The sequence below is a fragment of the Macaca thibetana genome, chromosome 1, assembly GCF_024542745.1.
Source record: "Macaca thibetana thibetana isolate TM-01 chromosome 1, ASM2454274v1, whole genome shotgun sequence".
Lineage (NCBI taxonomy): Eukaryota > Metazoa > Chordata > Mammalia > Primates > Cercopithecidae > Macaca > Macaca thibetana.
In genome coordinates, this window is record NC_065578.1 from 36,094,236 (window position 1) to 36,118,507 (window position 24,272).

Consider the following 24,272-nt stretch of genomic DNA (forward strand, 5'->3'; position numbering starts at 1 on the left):
CCAAGTTTGCCAGACTTCCCTGCCTGAGGCCAGCTTAATTAAAGTTGATGTAGAATTTTAAAGTGGGAAAATAATTAGGGCAAGTGGCAGAAAAGAGAGAGGAAGGAAAACATTGTTTTGTTTTGTGTTTTGTTCACTCTTAATTATGCCACAGACTGTCTCTCCCGTGGATCCCATCCCAAGTCTGCCCTCCGCCAAGATTCCAGTAGGTGGTACACTGTGTGAGTGGCACAGGCACACCTGTGCCTCTCTGGCACAGAGGTATGGCGCTTCTCTGCCCGCAAGACAGGCAAGGCGGCAGACAGCCAGGCTTGGAGTGGAGATGAGCACATGTCCGGACACTTGGAAGGAGGAGCCAGGGGGAGACGGAGACAGAGGCAATGGGAAGAGATGCTGCCTCCCTGCCCCAGGTCCAGAGGGGAGTGGGCACTGGGTTCCTCCCTCCCTGTGATGCCAGACATGGGCCTTGATCAGGACATTTCTAGCCCCAACCTTGAGGGACAGCAGATCCCTAATGATACAGCCTCTGTCCTGCCTTACTCCAGGGAGATAAGATTTTCCAGCAACCACCAAATGTTGGAGGAAGTACTTGGTGTTTGGTCCAGAATGGGGCTGGGAGTGGTTAGAATGCCAGCTGCAGCAGGTGCTAGGACTCAGGCCCACCCCACACCCAACCACCTCTGTGTCCAGATGTGCCTTGCTTTGTTGCTGTTCCTCCTCCTGGCAACAGGGCAGAGGCTGAGCACCAGCTTCATGAACTGATTAGAGGCAAACGCAGCCTGGGCAGGGGGAGACCTACAGGCTCCTTGGGGGAAAGAAAAGGAGGAAATTCCTTTAGGTTTCATTGAAGGGAACTGGGCATGAATGAATACCTGTCCCTGATGCTGTGCCTGTACACACACAAGCACACCAGTACAGGTACATGCCCATACTACTGCACATACACACCCACACACACACACACACAGAACTACCAACATCCACTCACAACTCGGGAAAGCATGAACTCTGCAGCCAGACAGCCTGGCTTCACATCAGCTCTGCCTCTTACCAGCTGAGCATCCCTGGGCAATTTACCTAATTTTCTGTGCCTCTGTTTCCTGTTTTTAAAATGGGGATAATAATAGCATCTGCCCTGCAAGGCTGTTGTGAGGATTAAATGAGGTAATACATGTGATGTGCTTAGAACTGTGCCTGGCACATTGTAAGGGCATGTCACACTTAGCGATCAACTGTCTCTGCTGCTTGGAAGTGTCAGACTTCGGAGTAGAGCCTCAGGGGAACTCTCTCCTCCAAGCCTCCAGCAGGAAGAACAGTGTGTGTGTGTGTGTGTGCGCGCGCGCGCGCACGTGCACACACACACACACACACACTAAGAAGGATCCCTGGCTTCCAGGTTCACCAGGCTGCATGTGAGTGGGGTGGGGAAGGCTCAGAAAGACTGACACATGTTAGGCTGCTCCTCTACTCTCTCCCATCCCCAACCACATGGACCAGGTCTGCAGAAGCTGTGGGGTTGCTGAGTCGAGGGTCTTTGTGTTCATCCAGAGGGCTGGCTGACTGCCTTGAGGGGAGGAAATCTTATGGCTTGCACCCCAAACCTGCTGACAGATTTTGACATTTCTCCAGGATCCCTCCTCCTTAGAAAGCCCTCACCCCTACCCACCTTGGCTTCCTCTTGGTCCTGACCTTGGTGATATTCCCAACTTCTCCCTGCATCTCTGTCCAGGATCTACCCATCCCCAGAGAACTGGCCCAGTATCTGACCTGAGGGAACAACTCAGGAGGATCCATTTAGAAAGAAGGACACTCCCGTCCTGGAGCTACCCAGAACTGGGGCCCTTCGGAAGCCTTGGGGCAGGGGGTGGGGTGCTGGGACCCCGAGGACTCAGAAGGAGCTCCGAGGCCTGGCTGCTGAGTGCTGCTGTGTCTCCCAGGGGACAGAAGGAATGCAGCTGTGGAGGCAGGCAGTCGGGAGAGGCTTGGGCCAGAGCCTGGGCAGGGGATGGAAGAGGCTTGTCTGTGGGAGCCAGCCCCAGTTCTGTGTTATCTCTGAGGCAGCAGGGGGACTGCGCGGCAGGGATCCCAAGCCTGCCAATCAGTTAATCCCAGGCTCCAGCCCTCCACCTGGGTTTGGTTGGGTTGAGTAAATGAACCGGGGACAGGTGCCAGTGGCCACAGCCTCCTTTCTCTGAGTTGGCTTCATTTCATTCTATTCACTCAGCCAACAGAGTCCCTTTGCTCTCAAGCTTACACACACAACCCTTCCAAGCACCAGGACACTCAGAGAAGCTCAAAGACTGAGGACAGACGGGAACCAGGCGATGGGAATGGAGAATAAGCATTTGATAGTCATTCTTCAGGGATAGGAGGGAATCCAACATGACCCAGGGACCCTCCCTGCCAAAAGGACAGGAGGCTCCTTACACTTCGGGTCAGGGCACTTGGGCCATTGATGGTGGCCTCACTGCCCCAGGGAAGAGAGGAGCATGAAGGAGCAGCTTGGATGGGGCCACCGATGGCTTTTTACAGGACTCTTCTCCTGGGCATACCCCCCGCCCCACTCCAGAGAGCCCACTGGGCAGGCCATGCTCCAGGGAGTCCCCAGTTAGATGGTCATTATGTTGCTAATTTATGCTCTGTGGCCAGAAGCCAGGACATAAAGGCAGGGGTATGGACTAGAATTCCACAGCCTGTAGTGGGAAGTTTGGGGCTGGTCCCGTGTCCACACAGCACACAAACCATTGAGTGAAACATGGAGACAATGTGCTAGATAATGCAAGGGAACACTCTTACACCAATCACATTTCAAGCTAGTCTCAAAAATCTACCAAGCTGCTTCCCTCAACCGTGTCTTTATGATTTTTTTCAAGCATTCCTGGTGACCCACTGTCACAGGCAGACTAGGAGGGGCCGAGATGGCACAGGAGGGTTATAGGGCCACAGGGGAAATCCAAGGGGAAAAATGGGAAATGCTGAGGGGCACAGACAGGAAGAGAGGGATGCAGGTAGAGATCATGGAGACTCAGAGAAGGATAAAGGGAACATGTGTAGGGTTTGAGGGGATGGATGAGAACTTGAGAACCCACACAGGGGCGAAGGACAAACTAAAGGTCATATCCAAAGTAGGAGCTTTCGACCCAGACTGAAGTTGGAGGAAGATGGGTAGGAGTTATAATGACCTAGAGAAGAGCAGAAGGGACAAAGTTGAGGACTTGGGGGACGAGGAAAGGGACTCTCCTCTATAAACAGCTCCCAGCCTTGAAGGGGGAAAAAACACAAATGAAGGCGGATGGTGGGTGGAGGAGGAGGAGGAGGAGGAGAAATTGAAATGTCTTGCCAAGAATAGCTGCTGAAGCAACCAAGAGTTGAAAGCCAAGCTTAGCATATGCTTTTGAGAGGACATTTGCGGGGCCAGATCCCTGAAGGCCCCACCTAGGTCCTGAAGCATCATCCACACACTGCCCAGGAAGCCAGGGATGGTGCATTCCCAGAGTACCCAGCGTGTTCTCAGGGACCACCTACTCTGCCCAGCTCTGTGTCCTCGCTTTTGAGGAACTCGCAGGACACCAGGAGAGCCAGGCCTGGAAACAGAGCATTCCACATATTGGGACAAGCATTGTACTGGCAGGCAGATGTGGGCACTGTGGGAGCCCAGATGAGGGAGAGCCCTCAGCAAAATCCAGTGGCTTCCTTAATCAAGATGAGAGAGGAATTTAAGCCCAGGGAAGCAACCTCAAATCCAGGCAAGCACTGAACAAGCTCCTGCGAGATTTACTGCCTCTGTCCTTTCCCCATGGCACCCACCAGCCCTGAAGTCAGGCTCTGAGTTCCCCTCCCCGGGCCCACTCCACCTCCGAGGCTGAGTTGTCTCACTAGGATCACCTGGGGGCCATTTTTTAAAAATGGCATTATTGCAGTATTATTTACATGCCATAAACTTCATCCATTTAAACTGTACAATTTAATGATTTTTAAGTAAATTTGCAAACTTATGCACTCATCATTGCCATCCAGTTTTAGAACATTTTAATTTTTAAAAGAAAATACAAAGGAGAGTGAGGTGGCATCTAAGGAGATGATTAGGAATGGATCCTTGTCACTATCTTGGGAATGGGTTTGTTATCATGACAGTGGGCTGTTATAAAAGCAAATTCCACTCTCTCTTGCGCTCTGCACTCTCTTGCTCTTCCCTCTTCCTCTGTGGGATGCTGCAGCATGAAGGCCCTTGCCAGATATGGTGGGCCCCTAAGTCTTGAATTTCCCAGTCTCCAGAAGTGAAAGAAAGAAATCTCTGCTCTTTATAAATTGCCAAGGTTCCGGTATTCTGTTACAATAGTACAAAACGCTGTATCTCAGTCACTGTTGGAGGGACCTTTCCAAAATACAAAATGCAAAGGAAGCGGGGGCTGTTCTTCTGCTCAAAACCCTCTAATGGCTCCTGGACAAGTGTCTCAGGGTGGGATAGCCATAAGAGGTCAATCATAAGCAGAGGCACTTGGGGACTTAGGGGACACGGAAGGGGAATCTCCCCTATAAGCCCCTCCCGGCCTTGAAGGAGATAAAAAACACAAATGAAGGCTTGCTGCATGCTAGGCACCATTCTAGGCACTTCACATGTATTAATTCTTTTAATCCATACAACTGCCCTTTGAGGTAGGCACTGTTATTATTGCTACTTTGCTGATGAGGAAATGGAGAAACAGTAAGTGGTGGAACCAGGTTTAGCATCCAAGTAGCCGGGTTCCCATTCTCTCACCATATAGGCCATACCACACTGTGTGGGCTGCCCATGATCTCTTCTCTCTCTCTCTCTCTCTCTTTTTTTTTTGAGATGGAGTCTCACTCTGTCATCCAGGCTGGAGTGCAGTGGCACAATCTCGGCTCACTGCAACCTCTACCTCCTGGGTTCAAGCAATTCTCCTGCTTCAGCCTCCAAAGTAGCTGGGATTACAGGTGTACACCACCACGCCTGGCTAATCTTTGCATTTTTAGTAGAGATGGGGTTTCGCCATGTTGGCCAGGCTGGTCTCGAACTCCTGACCTCAAGTGATCCGCCTGCCTCGGCCTCCCAAAGTGTTAGGATTACAGGCATGAGTCACCGTGCCTGGCTAATTATTTCTTCTCTAATGTTACCTGACCTGTGACTTCCCCACCCTCTCCACCTCTTCCATCCATTTCCACTTCAACCCAAACAGCCCATCTACTTTCATGCCTTTGCACGTTTACACAGTCTTTCTAGGTATGATACCTAAATCTTTCTGTATCCTTTTCTCCATTGGGAATTTCTGCTTATGCTTCAAAACCCAACTTCAGTGTCAGTTCTTTTGTGATCCTTTCTACAACTTCCCCACAGTTAACTGTTCCAGGCCCTGTGTTTTCCCTGGACTTTGCACACATCTCAGTTAAGGAATAGGTCTCTGAAGGCTACAATTAGTGCTGTGTCCCAGTCTGTCTTCCCAGTCTATGAGCTTCTCTGGGTCAGGGGCAGTGTCTGCCTTGTCTCTATAACCCCCACAGCGCCTGAAATACATCATAGGCTTGTTAAATTGCAATGGTCCAGCCAGAAAGGTGGGGTAGGATGGGAGGGTCCTGCCATCTATTTTCAGTCTCCAGCCCAGTCTTCTGTCAAGTATAGCAAGCCCTCCCTTCACTGGGCCACAGCTGCCATTTTTAAAACTGCAAAGGACAACGTGTCTCCAACTGCAGAGGCAATATTGGTTTATTCTCCTCTATTTCCCAAGCACTACCACATGGTCTATTACAGAGTGGGCACTCAGTAAACGCTCCTATGAATGGGTGTGTGAGTGAGGGAGTGAATGAGGCCCCATCCTCCAGGTTCCTTGATAAGGACTCTGTCTGGCTCATGTCCTCTTTCCACTTAAAGACGCCTGGATCTTTCCTAACTCCACTTATGCAGGAGGTTAATTCAAGTGCTTTCCAGCTTAGCAAGCAATAAACAATTTGGTGTTGCAGTGAGTTGTTCTGCGTGTCATATTTATGGATCGAAAGTGGGGGGAGGGGTTGGGGGCGTTATTAAGTTCAGTGTTAACGGGGAATGTTCCGTGCCCTTCCTTAATTACTTTCCTCTCTTTAATTAGATGTTTGGGGGAGGGAGTGCTCTGGGGAGGGGGACTGAAAGTCACAGCAGAGAAGAAAGGCATTTGTGGCATTCTGCCATCTGATAGGACAGCAGTCATCTGTGGGGGGTCAGAAGGAGGAGGGGGAGGGAGCCATCTCCTCTCTAGAAGGGACCCTGAGCATGGAGAATTCTGAGAGCATCCTTCCTCGTGGTTCTTTTCTCCAGGGACCCTGTTTTCCCCCTTGATTGTCTGCCACTCATCCCCAAGTTTCTCTGTTTGCACCAGTGAGGAGCGGTTCCAGCCTCCTGCCTGCTGAGCAGAACCCCCTCTCCTTTCTGACTCCAGGTGAAGGTCACAGGATGAGCTGTTGTCTGTAACACACATGCCCCTTTGCAGTGGTGATAGTGGGGTACCCTGGGCACCTCTTCTTCAGCCCAACAGGCCATAAGCTTGAGGGCAAGGTCTTCTCTCCAACATCCATCCCCTATGGAGCATTTCCAAGTCCCTTCTTGGGGTCATCCAAACCGGATAATAACCCATGCAGACACGGTGCTAGGCGCTTCCCATTGACCTCATTTGAGCCTCTTGATGACTCTGGAAGGCACTGTCAATGACCTATGGTGAGTGACTGGCCTGAGTGGCACATCTAGGAAGCAACACCGGCAAGTGTTTGATCCCCTCGCATCTTTCCCTGGCACTGATGCTGCCTGAGTATAGTTTCTGCAAACTGAGAGCATGAGCTGCTGTTTCCCATAATGGACCAGAAGCCTCAGGGGCAGCCAACACAGCTGCTCTGGCTGCATCAGGCATCTGAGGGTGGGGAGGGTTCCTCCAGGACCCAGTTGATGGGGACCCGGCGGGGCCCCCCATCTCTCACACACGCCGGCTTCCCGTGCCAAGTCTCTTCCTCTTCTCCCCACTGCCTGTGGGTAGACGAGCTCCAAACCCAGCCCATCTGCTGCATTTTCCTGAGACTCCCGAGACGATCCAATTCCGCACACCAGATGGGAAATAGCATGTACATTTCGGATGGTGATTAGTGTTTTTGTTTTTTTCCCCGAACGCTCACGTTAATGGAGCTCCTTCCTGAAAGCAAATTGGAAAGACTTCAGTTTGACGGAGCCTTGTCGACCTCCACCTCCCCTGCTCAAATGCAAGCTCAAATGCAAGCCTGACTTTTCCAGGTTCAGTGTGCAGGGGCCTCGCTCCACCTCTGCCCCTCTGCCCAGGCCCACCATCTGCACTGACGGGGCCTCATGCTCTTCAGTGCAAAAACAGGGCAAGGGACAGGATTTCCAGGCTGCAGAAGGACTTCTTGTGGAGCCTGGTGATTTCCAAGGCAAATAACTCCAGCCAGGCCTCCTTGAAAATACCATGACACCCCCAGGAACCCTGACTGAGAAAGGGAGTTAGGACTTGATGGATAAACCTGGATTTTTCTCAGGGCTTATGACTTGAGAGGAAGTTCATATATAGTGGCAAATTCGTAAAGGCTAGAACTCATATCTTTCTGTACATTTGAGCCGATGCATAGTACATAATAGGTGTCAACAGATGCTTGCTGAATGAATAAAAAATGAATATAAGATAGATAAATAAAAGTAATTCTGCGCATGCAGTCATATATAATACTCATTATCCAACATATTTGTATACACACACACATCACTGTTTCTCTCCCAAAGAAGTGATATTAAGAACATATATATATTTTATATAATACATATGCATATTTATAAAATATATCAAAACATATCTATGTAACACACATATTACATAAAAGACACTCCGCAGTACTTTCACATGTTGTGTTGCCTGGCTTTCATAATAACTCTGTGAAAACCATGGTGTGGCTCTGAGAGGCCCCATAACATGGCCAGGGTCCCACAGGTAGCAAGTGCTAGAGGGGAGATTTGGGTTCAGGTGTAGCTGGCTTCAAAGGCCATAGGAACCCAGCAAAAGGTTTGGAATGGGAAGTGAGATCCAGATTGTGCTTTTATAAATGGCTCCACTCCCCCCGAACTGGGTGGATTGGGACCAGAGGGTCCGGCGGCTGAAAGATGAGCTGGGGCCTATTGAGTAGAACAAGTTTGTGGTGATAAAAGCCTGGCCCTGGATGGCGGCAGTGAAAACAGAAAAGGGAATATTTCACAGGGAGGAGCCACAGGCCTCCAACAGATGACAGGTGAGAGATGAGGGAGACTGGATGGTGATGAATGCAATCCCAGGAATACTTAGGTCTGGAGGAAACACTGGTTTAGGGAAGAGGGTGATAAGGGACAATTTGGGACCACAGGGCTTAAGATGTACATAGATCATCCATTGGAAACAAGGCTTGAGAGTTCAGAAAAGAGGGCAGAGATTGTCCAGATGAATTTGGCAGTTTTATCTTCATGGGGAAGGAAGGAAGCAATGGTCAAGAATGAGATCTTCTATAAAGTGTAGACCCAGGAGAAAAGAAGCCAAGAATAGACTCTGGAAGCCCGGTTACCTAGGGAGGAAAAGGAGTTGGTAGAAGGGTAGGTTAGGAATACACACACAACATGCAAACATATGGGCCTATGTGTGTGTTAAACACTCATGTGCATGCACACATGCATGTCACACATGTCAACATGCTCATATTTGTGTATGTATATGCACAAATACACAAATACACATACTTACATCTGTGTATATGCAGTATGTGTATACACACACATCCATGGGTGTAGAATCTCTTGGGGTAGAATTTCTCACAAAATATGGTAAGAAAGATTTGCAGGGCAAGTGAGGGAAGGAGCTTGGCTTCTCTGCCCCTGGGGGCTGAGCACACAAAGGGGAGTGTGAAGCTTCACCCACATGGTGGCTTCCAGCAAGCTCATCTTCAGCAACCTGGCCGGCTCCCCTCCAGTGCCCTGCCTTCCTTTCTCCTGAGGCCTCCTCCAGTTCTAGGACAGATGATCAGCAGATCATCGTCATGCACCTTTCTCACTTGGAATGCACAAATCTCCACGTGCCTGTAGCTGGGACATTTCAGTATGGAAGTGACAGACTGGCAAGCTGGGCACCCCTCCCCACCCCCTATAGAGAGGAGACTGCAGCTTTGTTCATGGTTAGGATAGGGGAGGAGAGGGTTGTGATTTGGAGTGGGCATTCTGCTGCCTCAGTCTTCCCAGGTCAGGCTACACCTGGTGGCTTCACCATGAAGTGCCCAGGCCCTTGAGACATAAGAAAATCAGCCTTCTGGCTACCTTGTCCTCTTCTCAGAAAACCAGTTCATGTTTTCTCAGTGATCCCTCACTCAGGTACAAATGAAGTAAATGTCCTTTAGCCTAGGCCCTGGGAGAACTGACCTAAGAAAGAGTCAACAAGACAAAGGGTGGTTAGATGCAAGAAGGGGTTGGGAAACTTCCCTTTCTTTCTGGGTGGGCCAGAGCCCTGCAGAAGGGTCAGATATCTTAGGTACCTATTGTTGACTCTCCCCTCTGCCCTCAAGGCAATGAATTCTCAGAAATTCACCACCTTGAGTCTTTCCAGACATTGCCAAACCTGGCTAGGGGTGCTTCTCCCATAATGTGTCAGTTGCACTCTTCTTCACAAGGAAGAGAAAATGTCTTGAGTTATTAGAGTAGGATTTTCATGGTAAGAATATCTATAATGCCTTCTGCTTTTTCAGTCTGCATCTCAAGCCTAGAATTTAACATGGACAAAGAGGCTTAGAACTCTCAGGGAGTAGATCTATTTGTCTGTCTGCCTCTGTGGCTCTAACCTGCCATTCTCACAATAATTTTATGTCCAAGGAATAAGAGGTGTAAGCTTCCACTTTTCAGATGAAGAAACTGAGGCCCTGAGAAGGCCATGGGTTTTGTAAGTAGCAGAGTGACAGCGCTGGCTTGTGTTTGGGCTGGAATCTGACAGACCTGGTTTCAATCCTGGCTTTGCCCCTTTGTTGTACGATGGCAAGAAGTTACCTGATCTCCATTTCCTGTTCTATGGAATGGGATAATAATGCCCACTTGAGTGTTTGTGGTGAAGATTTGAGGGGGCAAGGCAGCTTACATATACGGTACGGCGTCAGGGGTACAATGATACCCAGCAAATCTTAGCTGTTTGCTGAGACTTGATCCCTGGTCTCCTAACTTTGGGTCAGTCATCTTCCTCTGTAACTCTCTAGCACCTCATGGTGTAGCAGCCCCCAGACAACTCCCTGAGGGTCTTTAGCTGGGTTTGGAGGTGCTTTTCCTGCCACCCTCACCCAGGCATTGGGTTGGAACCCAGCCCAATGTGCCTGCCTCTGTGGGCACGTGCAGTCGTGCGTGTGCATGTGTGTGCGCCCCGCCCAGCAGGCCAGACTACTGTCACTCTGCATTCTACGTGTTCATTTCACTAATGGGAAATCACATAGTGGCCCAGGAAGGGAGCAGCAAGGCCATGCGGAGTATCCAAGTCAGAGCCCGCCGAGCCTTGCCATTAGAGTTAATGAATACTCATGAATACCAGATGAATGTGCTGCACAGACCAGTCACTTAGGCTAAAGTGGGCCTGCTTTTCACTGGGAGACCAATTCTCCAACCTGGGGAGGCTGTGAAAAGGCCCCTTCCTTTTAACCCATCTCCCTCCACCACCTCCCCACCCAGGGGCTCTCTCTGGGGCTGCTGATCACCATCTGGGCCTTCTGAGAGATGGTTTAAAAGAAGGATTTGCAGGCACTTCACCGGGCTGTTTTTCTGGCGCTGCGTGCCTGCTCTCGCTCCCTTCCTCCTCCCGACCAGCTTCTGCCTAGTTACAGGGAGTGGCTGGGGGCTGCCTGCAAACCTGGTTCTGGCTTTGTAGCAGCTTGGCTGTTCCAGTTCCACCTCTGCTTCCCTGCTCAGGAGCCACATCTTTGGGAGATAAGGAATCACGGGCTCCCAGCCAGGTTGGGTGGCTTGGGCAGGTAGAGGAACGTAAGTCTGGGGCGGGGTGGAGACGGACTAAGGAGAGCCTGCAGCTGGGTTCTGAAAGGTTCCATGATACCCACAACAGAGATCCCAGCCTGATTCTGGAAATAAAGAACATTTTCAGGGGATGGGGATTGGGAAGAAAAGGTGCATGACCTACAAACCTGCCCAGAGGACATCAACCAGCAGGGCCCGAGCCCTCATCACCCAGAGACCTCTCTGAGCACCAGGAAGAGACTCCACACAAGGGCTTGCTGTCTCAACATCTCTACCTCACCCCTTGGACTTAATTTTTAAGGCCCTAGTTATCAAAATGTAAATAACCCCAAGAATGGAAAACAGTTAAGTCTCGGGGGCTCCTGAATGAGTCAGATCATTTCCTGAATGCAGGATGGTTTGGGGTGAGGAAGACAAGAGCACAAGGTTGCTATTCAGTGGGAAGAAGTGTTGGGGCAGGGTTGCAAAGACTCAGAAAAGGATAGGGGCATATCCAGGACTCCAGGACTCCATCCTGTTGCTAGTGGCAATGCTATGAGCTGGGAGGAGACCTGGATTTTGATTCAGATATGTGATGCCTCTCAGACACCCTCAGAACACTGACCTCCAGATATATAGGGCTCCATCCCCTTCCACCTTCCTTTGAACTCACACTTGTAAGGGGCTGGCTCTATAGAAAGTTTTTTATTCTCCTCTTAACCTATCCATCCATCCATTCTTCTATTCATTCATCCATTCAATAAGTATATATCAAGTACTTACCATGTGGGGAGGCACTTGGAAAGGAGCTGGAAATGCAAGGGTGAATTAAGCCTATGGCCCCTGACCTCATGGAGCATGCAGTCTGGTGAGGAAATTAGACTTGAACCAAAGAGTCATATAACTAAATGGGTAAGAAGAAACAGTGAGAAGTGTGCTCTACAGAAAGGTCACCCAGTTCTCTGGGAGTGATATCAGGGGACTTGAACTGAAGACAACACTTGGGCGGCCCTGCAGGGCCAATGAGCAGCGATGGAAGGGGATGATCCCCAGTGGCCAGGAGGTTCCAGGAAGTCCCCACAGGCAATAAGCCCTAAGTTTCTAAGGGAAAGGAGGAGGCAGAGGAGGACACTCTGCCTTTGCCTGTGCTGTTTCTTCCTCCTGGCCCACCCTCTCCATCAAGCCACACCTGGCATGACCCAGTGTCAGCCATAGGAAATTTCCTCAGCAGTTCATTAGATAGGTTGAGACAACTAGAGTCTAGACCAGTAGAGATCATCGAGTTCAATCTCCAGTTATATGTTAAGGGAAAGTGCTGCTCAGAGAGGGAAGGAGACTTAGCCAAGGTCACACAGCATGTCCATGACAGACCTTGCATCATGTGATTGTGTTTTGCCTCCCCACCCCCCACCACCCTGCCACAGTCTATTATAAGCACCATTATCTGGGTCTCTGGCTCACCCTTGGCCACAGCCCACTCCTGGGAAGATGGGAGGTGCCCAGGACACAATGGCTAACATTCGTTAGTGACAAATATTAACAATCATAATCATAATAAACAGCTACTATTTATTGAGCACGTACAATGTTCCAGGTCTGAGCTAAATGTGTCACACAAATCCTTTTAAATAACACTTCCTAAAAAGCATCTGTGTGGTGGGTCCTAGTATGTCCGATTTTATAGATGCAGCATAGAGAGATCACCTCTCCTCTACGACTTTAGCTATTTCCAATTAATTATTATTCATGTTAACAATGATACCAGTTAATGTTTATTAATCACTTATTACATGCTGTGCACACGGATTAGTGTTTCTCATGGATTATCTTGCGATGCTCTTAAGTAGATACTATTACCATTCCCAGCACAGGGAGGAAACTGAGGCTCTGAGACCTTAGGTTACTTACCCAGAATCACATGGCATGCAAATGGTAGAGCCTAGACGGGGATTAAGATTTATCTGATTCCCAAACCTTGGCCTTGACATTCTTATCCTAGTTTTCATAGGCCCCTATTAAAATTAATGCATATTTTTGGTGTCTAAGCAATTTTTTAGATAGGATGCAGAGCCTTCACCAGTTTTTCAAAGATGCCCACAATCTAAAAGAGGTTGAGGTCTCTGGTGCTCAGCCATGCTGCACAGGGCTGGCCCTGCGGGTTCTGGCAGCAAAGTGGGCCACATGCTAAGTATCTTGGAGGAATGTTCCCCACAAGGGAATTGCCAGGCCCAAGCTCAGGCCTGTCTCTGGGGCATTTAACACCCAGGAGTGCCTCGAAGCTTTTTATCTACTCAGTTCAGATGTTGGTGTCATGAAGACAGTTGTCCCTCTGCATTCTTGAGGGCAGCAATGAGCACTTGATTTTCTGAACTCTTGCAAGTCCTAACCTAGACTCTTGGCCCCTTGAAACTGCCCAAGCCAGGGAGATGGATGCTTTCATCAATAGGAATCTATGCCTGGCTGATGGGTCTGAAAACTCAAGAAGCCAGGCTTCTGTGTCAGAGTATTCATAACTTCTCCATCCCAGTGACTCAATTGATCGGCAAATTCTGTTTCCTTCTGAGTGATCATTGGTGAGCGGGTAGGAACCAGCCCCTCCACAACACCGCCCCCTCAGTAATAGCTCATGATTACCCTGATCGGGCAGCCAGCGGCCGGAGCAAGACCGTACAAGATAACTGATTGTTCATAATTGTCAACCAAATTGCATCCATGGTATTGAGCTTAAAAAATGGACCAAAAGAAGCATCTCTTATTGATCCCTTCGGGTTACAAACAAGATGTGACTGCTCCTCAGAACCGGAGACTGGGTTGGTATTGATTTTTATTCTTTTTCTCCTTTGAATAACCTACAGTGGAATTTGAGAGCTGCTTTTTAACCTGAAATTTTTCAAGGTCTTGCTTTTCTGGAGGTTGTGGGAGAAGGGCTGTCAAAGATGGCTACTGTCCTGAGATGCAGCTACACAAGCTGAGTAATTGACTTCCTCACTGGAAGGTGGCAAGGGTGGCCCACCTCCTCTGACCCTCACCGTAACCCCTCTGCCCTCCTACGTCTGTGGTATGAGGCCTCTCTGCTGTGCATAAAATCCTCCACAAACCCCAAATTCAAGGCACTGGAAGGCCAGTAAACAGCCAGTCACATGATTGGCACTCAATACATATCTGTCAACTGAATGCCCAATCAAAACTAAAGATGAGTCAACTCTCCAGACATTGCCACATTTTTGATGTTTGATGATACAAACATTCAGCCTTTGCCACTTCTGAAAAAATGGTAATAATGACACCTAATAACACTTACTTCTTTTTTTGAGATGAGGTCTTGCTCTGTCGCCCAGGCTGAAGTGCGGTAACAAGATCATAAGTCACTGCTGTCTGGAACTCCTGGGCCCAAGGGATCCCCCTGCCTCAGCCTCCTGAGTAGCTGGGACCACAGGTGCACACTGCCACGCCTGGCTAATTTTTTTTTACTTTTTGTAGAGAAAGGGTCTTGCTTTGTTGCCCAGGCTGGTCTCGAACTCCCGACCTCAATCAGTCCTCCTGCTTCAGCCTCCCAAAGTGCTGGTATTGCAGGCATGAGCCACCATGCCCAGCCTTCACATTTTAATAACATGATTTTATCTTATTCTCACAAGAGCCCTATAAAGTAGGTATTATTTTTTCTCCCATTGTATGGATGAGGAAACAGAGGCAGAGAGAGGTGAAGTAATATGTTCAAGGTCCCTGTGTGAAGCCAGGATCCACATTTGCAGGTAGCAGATGTTGAAAGGCAGATTGCTACATGGTACCATCTCCTGCACAGCAGGAGGAGGTCTCCAAAGCAGGAAGGATTGAGATCCAGCCAACAAACACTTGCTGGGTAGCCTACTGTGCTCTGAGCACCCTGCTGGCTGCTCTCTTCCCCGTTAGCCCATGCAGTCCTCACGTTTGCTTGGCAAAGCAGGTGTCATTACTGCTGCTTTACTGATGGGCAAATGCAAGCTCAGAAAGGAGAAATAATTCATCCACGGTCACACGGTCGGTAAGCAGAAAAGCTGTGATTTGAACCCAGGTCAGTATATTCCCAAAGACCTGTGCAAAAAAGCACAGCAATGACATTAAAAAAAAAAACAAAAGCCATCTCATACGTTACCCTTACCATTTGCAGCCCAAGTTCTGTTCCATGTTCTGTAATAATCACCAGATAGGGATGATTACTCTCATTTTACAGGCAAGGAAATGGGCACACCCCAGAGCATTAAAATTGCTTTCCTTAGTTTTTGGTTAAGCCATACTTCAGGCAGGCCCATTTGATTCCAGGAAACTTCCTGCCAACAGGCAGGCTCGCTCCTTGGATGGGAAATGAGAAGAGAACTGGCAGGCATCAATGGTAGTCTGGGCTCCGGAACAGGCAGCAAAATGCCCCGTTGACAGATCTCCACTCACCATCAGATGGACGGTGTCTTCCAAGACCCGGGGGAAGGGCCCGGAGTTTATTTCACAAGTCTGGGCTCAGCCTCAAGCTAATGAGGGCGGAGGCAGCCTGGCAGGGCAGCAGTGAGGAGTGGGGCAGAGCCCTCTCGGCAGGCCGTTGCTTAATGAAATCTCTGGCTGAGAGGTGAGGAGGCAGCCTGCCCTCCAGCTCCATCTCCACAGCTACCAAGCCTTTCTGCCCTCCCCCTGCTGGGTGAGCCCAGACAGCAGCTGTCTCTTTAACAAACATCTCAGCCATTATACCCAAAAGCCCGGAAACTACCAGAGAAGGCCCGGAGCTCGTGGACAGTGCTCAGGAGCATGGCAGCAGGGCAACTCCTAGGCTGCCCACAGAAGCGAGCTATCCCCCCAGGTGACACGAAGGGCTCCAGTGACATCCCCCCTGCCAGACGGTCCTGCTAGGAAAAAAAAAATAGAATATTTCCTGAGATCTGACCAAAATCTCTTCTGGTTTTCTATTCATATATAACATTTATTAATGTATTTTTTGTTTGTTGGCTTGGTTTTTGACACCTGCTTTATTTTAAAACCACTTTCTTGATCTTCACAGATATGAGGATGCTTGTTTGGCCTTGGTTTTTTTGTTTTGTTTTGTTTTGTTTTGTTTTGAGACAGAGTCTTGCTCTGTTGCCCAGGCTGGAGTGCAGTGGTGGGATCTCGGCTCACTGCAACCTCCACCTCCTGGGTTCGAGCGATTCTCTTGCCTCAGCCTCCCTATTAACTGGAATTACAGGCGCATGCCTGGCTAATTTTTGCATTTTTAGTAGAGACAGGGTTTCACCATGTTAGCCAGGCTGGTCTCAAACTCCTGACCTCAGATGATCTGCTCACCTCGACTTCCCAAATTGCCTTGTTTTTTGATGGCCAGACCTGGAAATGATTTAAATATACCAATGATAGACGAGTTAAGAAGGATACAGAACATCTAAAGGACCTGTTCTTCAACTTTAGCATGTATTAGAATCACCCAGAGGGCTTGTTAGAATACAGATTCCTGGGCTCCATCCACAGAGTTTCTAAAGCAGTAGGTCTGGGGTGGGTGGGGCTTGCAAATGTGCATTTCCAATGAGTTCCCACGTGAGCTAATGTTTGCAGATCACCAGTCTGAACTGCAGAATACTATGCAGACATTAAAAATAGTGTTGTAGAAGAATAGATGTTGATTTGAGAAATTTTACATGATCTGTTGCAAAGTGAAAAGGACAGGCTGCAAAACAGTCTGGGTAATGCCGTCAGTATGAGTACAAATATAAATATAAATGCATACGTATGCACAGAAAGGAGAACGATGAGGATATGACCCACAAAGGAAGCTGAACGATCTGTGCGGGCTCAGGGTCAGACGGATTTGGATTTGGACTCCAGCCCAGCTACTTCTCACCTCGTTCAAATGACATTGAACAAACTGTATGACAAGCAGAGGAAACAGTGTATACAAAGGCCTTGAGGCCAGGGGTAGACTGGAGTAGAGGAATGGGGAGCAGTGTGACTAGAGCAGAAATAGCTAGAAAAAGCATGGTAGAAGATGAGTCTAGAGAAAAGTCCAGTGAAGCTCAAAGCTTCACTTTCCTAATCTGTACAATGGGAATAATAACAGTACTACTGTATGGGGTTGCTATGAGAACAAAATAAGACTACATATGAAAAGTTCCAGTCCAGTGGCTGGTAGATGTTATAATATAAGCTCAAAACCTTACAGATGCTACATCAATACTCTTAACAGTGAGAATCGGTGGAGAGTGGGTTTAGGTCCATTTTAGAATTTGTCTTTTTCTATGTTTGACAAGTTCCCAGATTGAGCATTATGTTACTTTATAATAAAGAATAAAAACCCAACAACTATTACATGTGTGCTAATCACCTCTGAAACTCCCCAAGTTCTTGTGTTCAGATTTCTTCAGACATAAACAGCATTTAAAAAACAACCCCTAAACTTTGAAATGGAAAAAGAAAAAGTTTTAAAAGCAAATTCGAAGTTTGGTATATTTAAGAAGCCTCAAGCACTCCAAACCCTATCCATCACAGTCCCACTGTCTATGGTCTTGTGATACTGATCTTGGCAGCTGCTCGGGTCACAGTGCCCTCCATCCCTTGAATGCAGACCACGCTGGCCACAGGGCCTTTGCACATGCTGTTTCCTGTGCCTGTCATACCCAACTTCCCTTTTGTACAATTAACTGAGATTAAGATCTCACCTCAAACATCATTTCCTCAGGGATATGTTTTCTGGTTTCTCAGATTCACGAGACTGCTTCTGTTGGTAATGTTGTAACCTCATATCCTATTCTTCAGAGAACTTGTCAGTTTTCATTTTAAATCGATCCACATGTTTATTTGTTTAATATCTTCCTAATAGGCCTGCAAGCTCCTGAGGGCAGAAACCTGGCCTGTTTCACTCACTATGCCTCTCTGCTCCTAGTTCAGTGCCCACGAATAGAAGGTACTCAGTAATGCTTTCACGAATGAATGGACAACTGAGTCAATGAATGCACTTCCTTTCATCTCTCCCTTCCTCTGAGTTCTTCAGGCCTGCCCCCCACTCCCCACCATCCCAGGGGTCTTCTTCTTGCTCTGAGTTCTGTGTTCTCCCCATCTCACCAATTCTTCATGTGGTCTCTTTGGGCTCTTTCTGTATCTCTAAGGTCCCTGTCTTGCTGGACTGAGGGTCTGCCCTGTTTCATGGGCCCAGGACAGGGTGACATTCCCAGTCTGGGCTGGGAGCAGGCAAGGGACAATGACACTATCCCAAAAAATGCCTGACCCTACTGTGTTCAGGTTTCCTCCCTGAAGGCAGAGATGATCATTGCTCAGAGCCCCAAGGTGTCCCCGGGGCCCACACAGACCCTAAATGGCAATCCTTGTGAGTTTGAGGTTTGACGGGGTGGTGGATTTACAGGGGAGCTCTGAGCAGGAGAGACAGATGAATACTCCAAATGTGGGCCCTGGGCAGAGACCATCGTGGGAAACGGGAAAGTCTCATGGCTGCCAAACTCCCCAGCCCCACGTATGGTCTTCTGACACTTCCCCAAATGATTTCGTTGACCATGTGGCAAACATCTTTGTGTTTGAAGAAACTACAGGGAGTTGTGGGAAATAGAACAGCCACTTGGCAGTGCATCAGGGAAATCTTGCTCCTTTCTTTAGTTTCGTGTTGTGTGTATTTTTTTTTTTTTTTTCTGATGAAAGCTGCATGTGATTTTTCTAGGCGAAAACAGGTCCTTATGGGCTGGAGTGAGAAGTCATCAGTAAAGTCTTTTTTTTCTTTTACTTTTACTTTAAGTTCTAGGATACATGTGCTGAACATGCAGTTTGTTACATAGGTATACATGTGCCATAGTGGTTTGCTGCACCTATCAGCCCGTCATCTAGGTTTTAAGCCCCGCATGCATTAGGTATGTGTTCGAATGCTCCCTCTCCCCTTTCCCTCAATACCCCTGGCAGGCCCCGGTGTGTGATGTTCCCCTCCCTGCGTCCATGTGCTCTCATTGCTCAACTCCCATGAGAAGTTGTCAGTAGAGTCTTTACTGAGAAATTTGACACCTACTCTTGGTAGGGAAAGCCCAGGGACCCTAGAGGACAGGAAAGTGAGAGTCTTGGGGACAAGTCTGGGCAGTGCTTCTGCAATTACATCACTGCGTGGGGCGACACCCTACTGTGGTCCCTGTAAGGTAGGGCTGCCCAGTAAAAACACAATGATGCAAGCATCAAATGCCAACCTCATGGTAATTTTAAATGTTCTACATTTCTGACATTTTTAGGAGTAAAAGAAATGAAAAAAATAGGTAAAATTGATTTTATCCCTATATTTTATTTAACCCAACATATTTGAAATATTATTACTCCAACATGTAATCAATGTATTTGATGGGTGAATGAGCTTTGTTACATTCCGTTTTTCGTACAAAGTCATTGGCATCTGGTGTGTGTTCTGTAATTGTCATGCATCTCAATGTGGAGCGGCCACATTTCAAGCACTCGGCAGGTAATGACCGTAGCAGACAGCAAAGTCTCAGACTTCAAGGACCATGAAGCTTCCTTCACCATGGGCTTCACCTCTGAAATTGGACAGCGGTACCTCGCTGGCTCCTGTTTCTCTGGTAGTTTTATTAGATCCTATAACTCCAACTGACTTCCAAATGCCAGAGTGCCCAGGTGATTGCATTCTGTCCCTTGAAATCATACCTATGTGCCAAGGATGCCCCTATACCCCTCCAGCCCTCATCTCTCCACTGAACTTGGCCTAAGGCAGCCCATGGCCTGCTCACAGCACCCCTCGATGCAGGCCTCTCAAGGCAAGCCTGTCTAAGGCAGAACTCTGGCTTTTCTCCACAACCCCAGATCCATCCTGACTCCAGCTCTCCCCAGCTTAGTATATGACACCATCGTCACCCAAGGTCTCATAAAGGTCATCCTTCCTTGAGTCATCTCTTTATCTCATCTCCACCTCCCAACTTCCATGAACATACAGCCTCTGCCACTAAAGTATATCTCGAGACAGGTTACTTTGTTTCCACCCTGATCACCCTGGGGCCTAGCCACCATCTCCCTCCTGCACTACTGCATTAGTCTACTAGCGGGCCTCCTGCAATCATTCCCCATACAAAATCATGATCACTTAAACATATCAATCCAAATACAATCACATTTCTCTTCTGCTTAAAATCCTCCATGTACTTAGAATAAATTGCAAACTCCTTACCATAGCATAGATGACAAAGCCATATGTTACTTCGTCTTTGTCTGTATCCTCATCCTCTCTCTTTCCTCCTGCCACCCTGGGCTCTCTCTGCTCCTGGATCATGCCATGTTTGTTGCAGCCTCCAGACCTTTGCCCTTGCTGTTTCTGCTGTCTGCCATGTCACTTCCTTCAGTGGTGGGCAGGGGTCTTCTCTGGCTCTCCTTTCTAAGCGGTCCCTCCCCACTTCCCCAGTCATGAGCACATCACCCTATTTTATATCCTTTAAATCATTTATGACTGTCTGGATTTTTTTTCACCTATTTACTGGTTGGCTTGTATTTCTTTGTTTCTCCCCATGCAGATATAAGCTGCATGAGAGCAGGGGCTTTCTCTGCCTTTCCAGTGGCTGCCACAGGGTAGGTACTCACTAAGTAATTGCTGAATGAATGAATGAATGAATGAATGAATGAATGAATGAAAGAATCTGAGTTCGAATCCCATCTCCACCACTTAATTACTGTGTAGCCATGAACAAGTAACTTAATCTCAAGGAGCCTCAGTTTCCTTATCTATAAAATGGAGAAGTAATAGTAATAATAGCTGTATTCATCAGCTATTGCTGCAGTGAGAACCATGCCAATATCTTGTCGCTTAAGACCACTAACATTTCTTTCTCACTCTCATTATATAAGGGCTGCAGCTTGCCTGCACTTGGCTGGATTTCACATGTCTTTTTGCTCCGGGTCCTAGGCTAAAGAAATAATGATTATCTAGGATACACCATTCTCCATTCCCTTGGTGGAGGCTGCAGGAAGTGAGCAAGCAGAAGATGCTCTTAAAAGTCTCTTCCAGGAACTAGGACACTGTCCCAGTCACCTATATTCCATTGATCAAAGCAAGTTACATGGACAAGCTCAAAGTCGATGGGGAGAGGTTGTAAAATCCTCTTGCAAGGAGAGGGGTGAAAAGTTGGGGACAATAATCCAATCTACTGTAATCGCTAACATTTGTATATTGCTCAGTATGTGTCAGGCACTATTCCACGCATTGAGATGGATGCAATCATCGCTATTATACAGATGAGGAAACAGAGGCACACAGGTTAAATTACACGGCCAAGGCCACAGCCAGGAGGTAGCTCATCATCATCGTCCTGGCCCTGCATCATTGCCTGATCTCTGGTTCACAGTGATTGATAGGTCACCATGGGTAATATGCCTGAACCCCAGGAAATACTTTCTCTGGGGTGCCTGTGGCAGGTATTCAAGTAGTGATTCTTTTTAGGAAGCATCCTCCTTTATATAAAGAAGGATTTTTTCTAGATCCACCCACCATGGCCTGTTTCATGTGATGTCAAACACTCACCAGGAGCTAGGACAGGCATGGGAAGGACAGATGTCAGATGACTCTCCAGGTATATCTGCATTCCTGTGGAGATCCTCACACCCACATGCTCCCTAGATGTTCCCTAGGAGCCCAAAAGTGGCCTTCGCCCAAAGGTGGCCTTTGCCCAAAGGTAGTTTTCACCGCAGCACTGCCAGGCAATGTTCAACCACTCTCATCTATCTCCAAAGCTTATTGACCTAAAAACTTCACCCTCCTTTAGGGAGAAAAGAGCTAATACTTAACAAGTGCCAGATGCCCAACTCCTCAAATTCTCCAAACAGACCTACAAGGTAGGAATACCTCATTTTACAGATGAGAAAATTGAGGCTCAGAGGAGTGAAGCAACTTGCTCAAGATCATAAGCCAAGAAGTGACAAAGTCAGGAATCAAACCCAGATAGCCAGCTCACATCCCCAAACTCACACTTTTTCTGTAGAGGCAAGGGTTTTATCACTGAGGAGGAAGAAACACAATTGACCTGTGCCAGCAAGGTGCTCCATGGAGACTTGTTTCACACAATTTCACCTTCATCCCTCTCACCTCCAGTGTCACTGCACATGCTGTGTCCTTGGGCACAGGCGCAGGGATGAGTTCATTTATTGATCTCTCACACATTTGGTCACTCATTCATTTATTCACATACTCATTAATCCTTCCACCCATCCATTCAATGATGTATGTAACCATTTATCCATTCATTCTGTGAGTCCTGACCAGATATGCTTCACACTCTGGGTTGTAATGTGGAAATTCTTCTTCCCCAGGGAGTGAGATTGAGGGTTTGCAAAAACAAGCTCATTCCAGGTATAAACGAGCATCCAAAGTGGCTGGGGAGGAGGCCTGCCCCCGCAGTGGGATGCTAGCAAGGCAGCTTCAGAAGGGCAGGCAGCACCGTGGAGGCAGGAGAGAGTGGACCAGCCCCCAAGCTGTGGTGCTGTCAGGAAGGAGACATCTCCCTAGAGCCAGGGAATTTGGGGATCAGAAACTCTGAGTAGCTTTAGACCTGACATAGGGAGCGAGATAGGTGGCATCCTCCTTGTGGGGACTCCGGAAGCAAGAGGGAACATAAATATGCTTCTGCCACCAGTCACAGAGTGATAGAGAACTATGATTACCTCCTGCCCCTGGTTGGCAGCCTCAGGGCCTTTGTTACTGGTTGGCTTCTCTTTTTTTTTTTTTTTTTTTTGAGACAGAGCCTCGCTCTCTCACCAGCTGGAGTGCAGTGGCACGATCTCAGCTCACTGTAACTGGTTGGTTTCTCTTAACCAGGGTTTAGTGTAGGCATCTAGAATGGACAAAAAGAGGGTGGAGACTAGAAAAGGCTACATCTGCATCCATTAAAATATCCAGATAAAACATCGAAGAACACAAGGTTAACACATCAGATGTGCGTCTGCACAAAGTCCACCATCTGTAGGTTTGGAAACATCTGTGTGGCCCACCAAAGCTTTCCCTCTTGCCCAGATGTTGGGTGTTGCAGAGACCCAGCCAGCGACAGAGAGTGACAGGGAGAAGAGCAGAAGGGCGAGGGGAGGAGGAAGGAGGTGTCTGCCAAATGATTAAAAAATTAAAGGGATTTTTATGCAGAGAAAATATTTAGCTTGGCATTGTCTTCTCAACCAAACGTTGGCTTCCAAGAGAAAACACTGGTGTTGGCAGCAAATGTTTGCAGAATGGAAACAATTGTCTCCTTCCCAGCAGCCATAGAAAATGCCTTTGTTTGGGCTGATGGTGCCTGGGCCAAAAACAGCGTCTTCAGAGCTGCCCCCAATTTCTGAGAGGCTGCTGGAAGGGAGGGGAGTCATGTGGATCCATTGTCCCCATCGCACCTGCTAATCTCACAGGTGATGCTGTGCAAAATGGCTGTATCCCTCTCTCCTGGGCCTGGGGTGTGGGGAGGCTGAGAGGAGGCAGGTGAGAGGCAGGAGCGGGGGAAAGAGAGAAGGGTGATGAGAGAGGCAGGCAGTTGCAGCTGTGTGGAAGGTGCTTGAGCGCAGACAGTGTGGTGAAAGAGCTGATTGGGATTCTGCAACAATGGTATCCTCAGGGTGGTAGTGACCTCCCAGCTACCTGTCCCCAAGCCTGGCTCTGCTTCAAAAGCACCAGGAGGAGTCTTGACAATCATAATACAGAACAAGCATGGCTTTAACATATTGTCTTGCCAAATTCTCATCAACAAACAAGATACCCTAGGAACCTCATTTTTACAGGAGAGAAACTGAGGCAGAGACGGTGAGGCTTTGCTCCAAATCACAGAAGTTAGGAAACAAGATTAGAAACCAGAGGCCAAGGGCTTACCCACTAGGCAAACAAGACCCACTGCTTTGGAGGCTCTGGGCTGGGGCCTGGGAACCTGTGTTGCTGAATGCAGCCGGTCCCTGACCCAGCGCAGTGACATCCTTGTGGGTGCAGCACTCTGGGGATTGCCCCCATCCTCACTCCATGGGAGATTTTGTCATGGGGCTCCATGAATTTTTTTCTTAAAAAAGGATGTTTGTAAACCACTGGGCTAGACCAAACCACCTGAAAGAGAGGTCAGGGAGGCTCCAGGAGGCCTCCAGGGAACATGGCTCTGCCTCTGCCCAGAAACCAGGGCTCTGTAGACCTCCCACTCCCCTCCCTGAGCCTGGCGAGCAGGTGCAGAGGAGAGCAGTGTCAGCACCAGTGCCCTGAATACCCGGAACGCTGCCCCTGCCTCATTTCCTGGACACCCCTTCAGTCAATTTCCACCAGGAGTGCAGGCTGCGTGGGGTA

General features: G+C 48.4%; 1 protein-coding gene across 1 annotated transcript in view; it reads right to left on the reverse strand.

Moving 5' to 3' along the window:
* The window catches only part of MRPS15 (mitochondrial ribosomal protein S15), a 602,556-nt gene extending 586,721 nt beyond the window's left edge, over window positions 1–15,835 (reverse strand). The window contains exon 1 of the mRNA XM_050800399.1: window positions 15,832–15,835. The gene's annotated coding sequence lies outside the window, so the exon portion shown is untranslated. The remainder of the gene's footprint in view (window positions 1–15,831) is intronic.
* Between the last annotated feature and the right edge of the window lie 8,437 nt (window positions 15,836–24,272).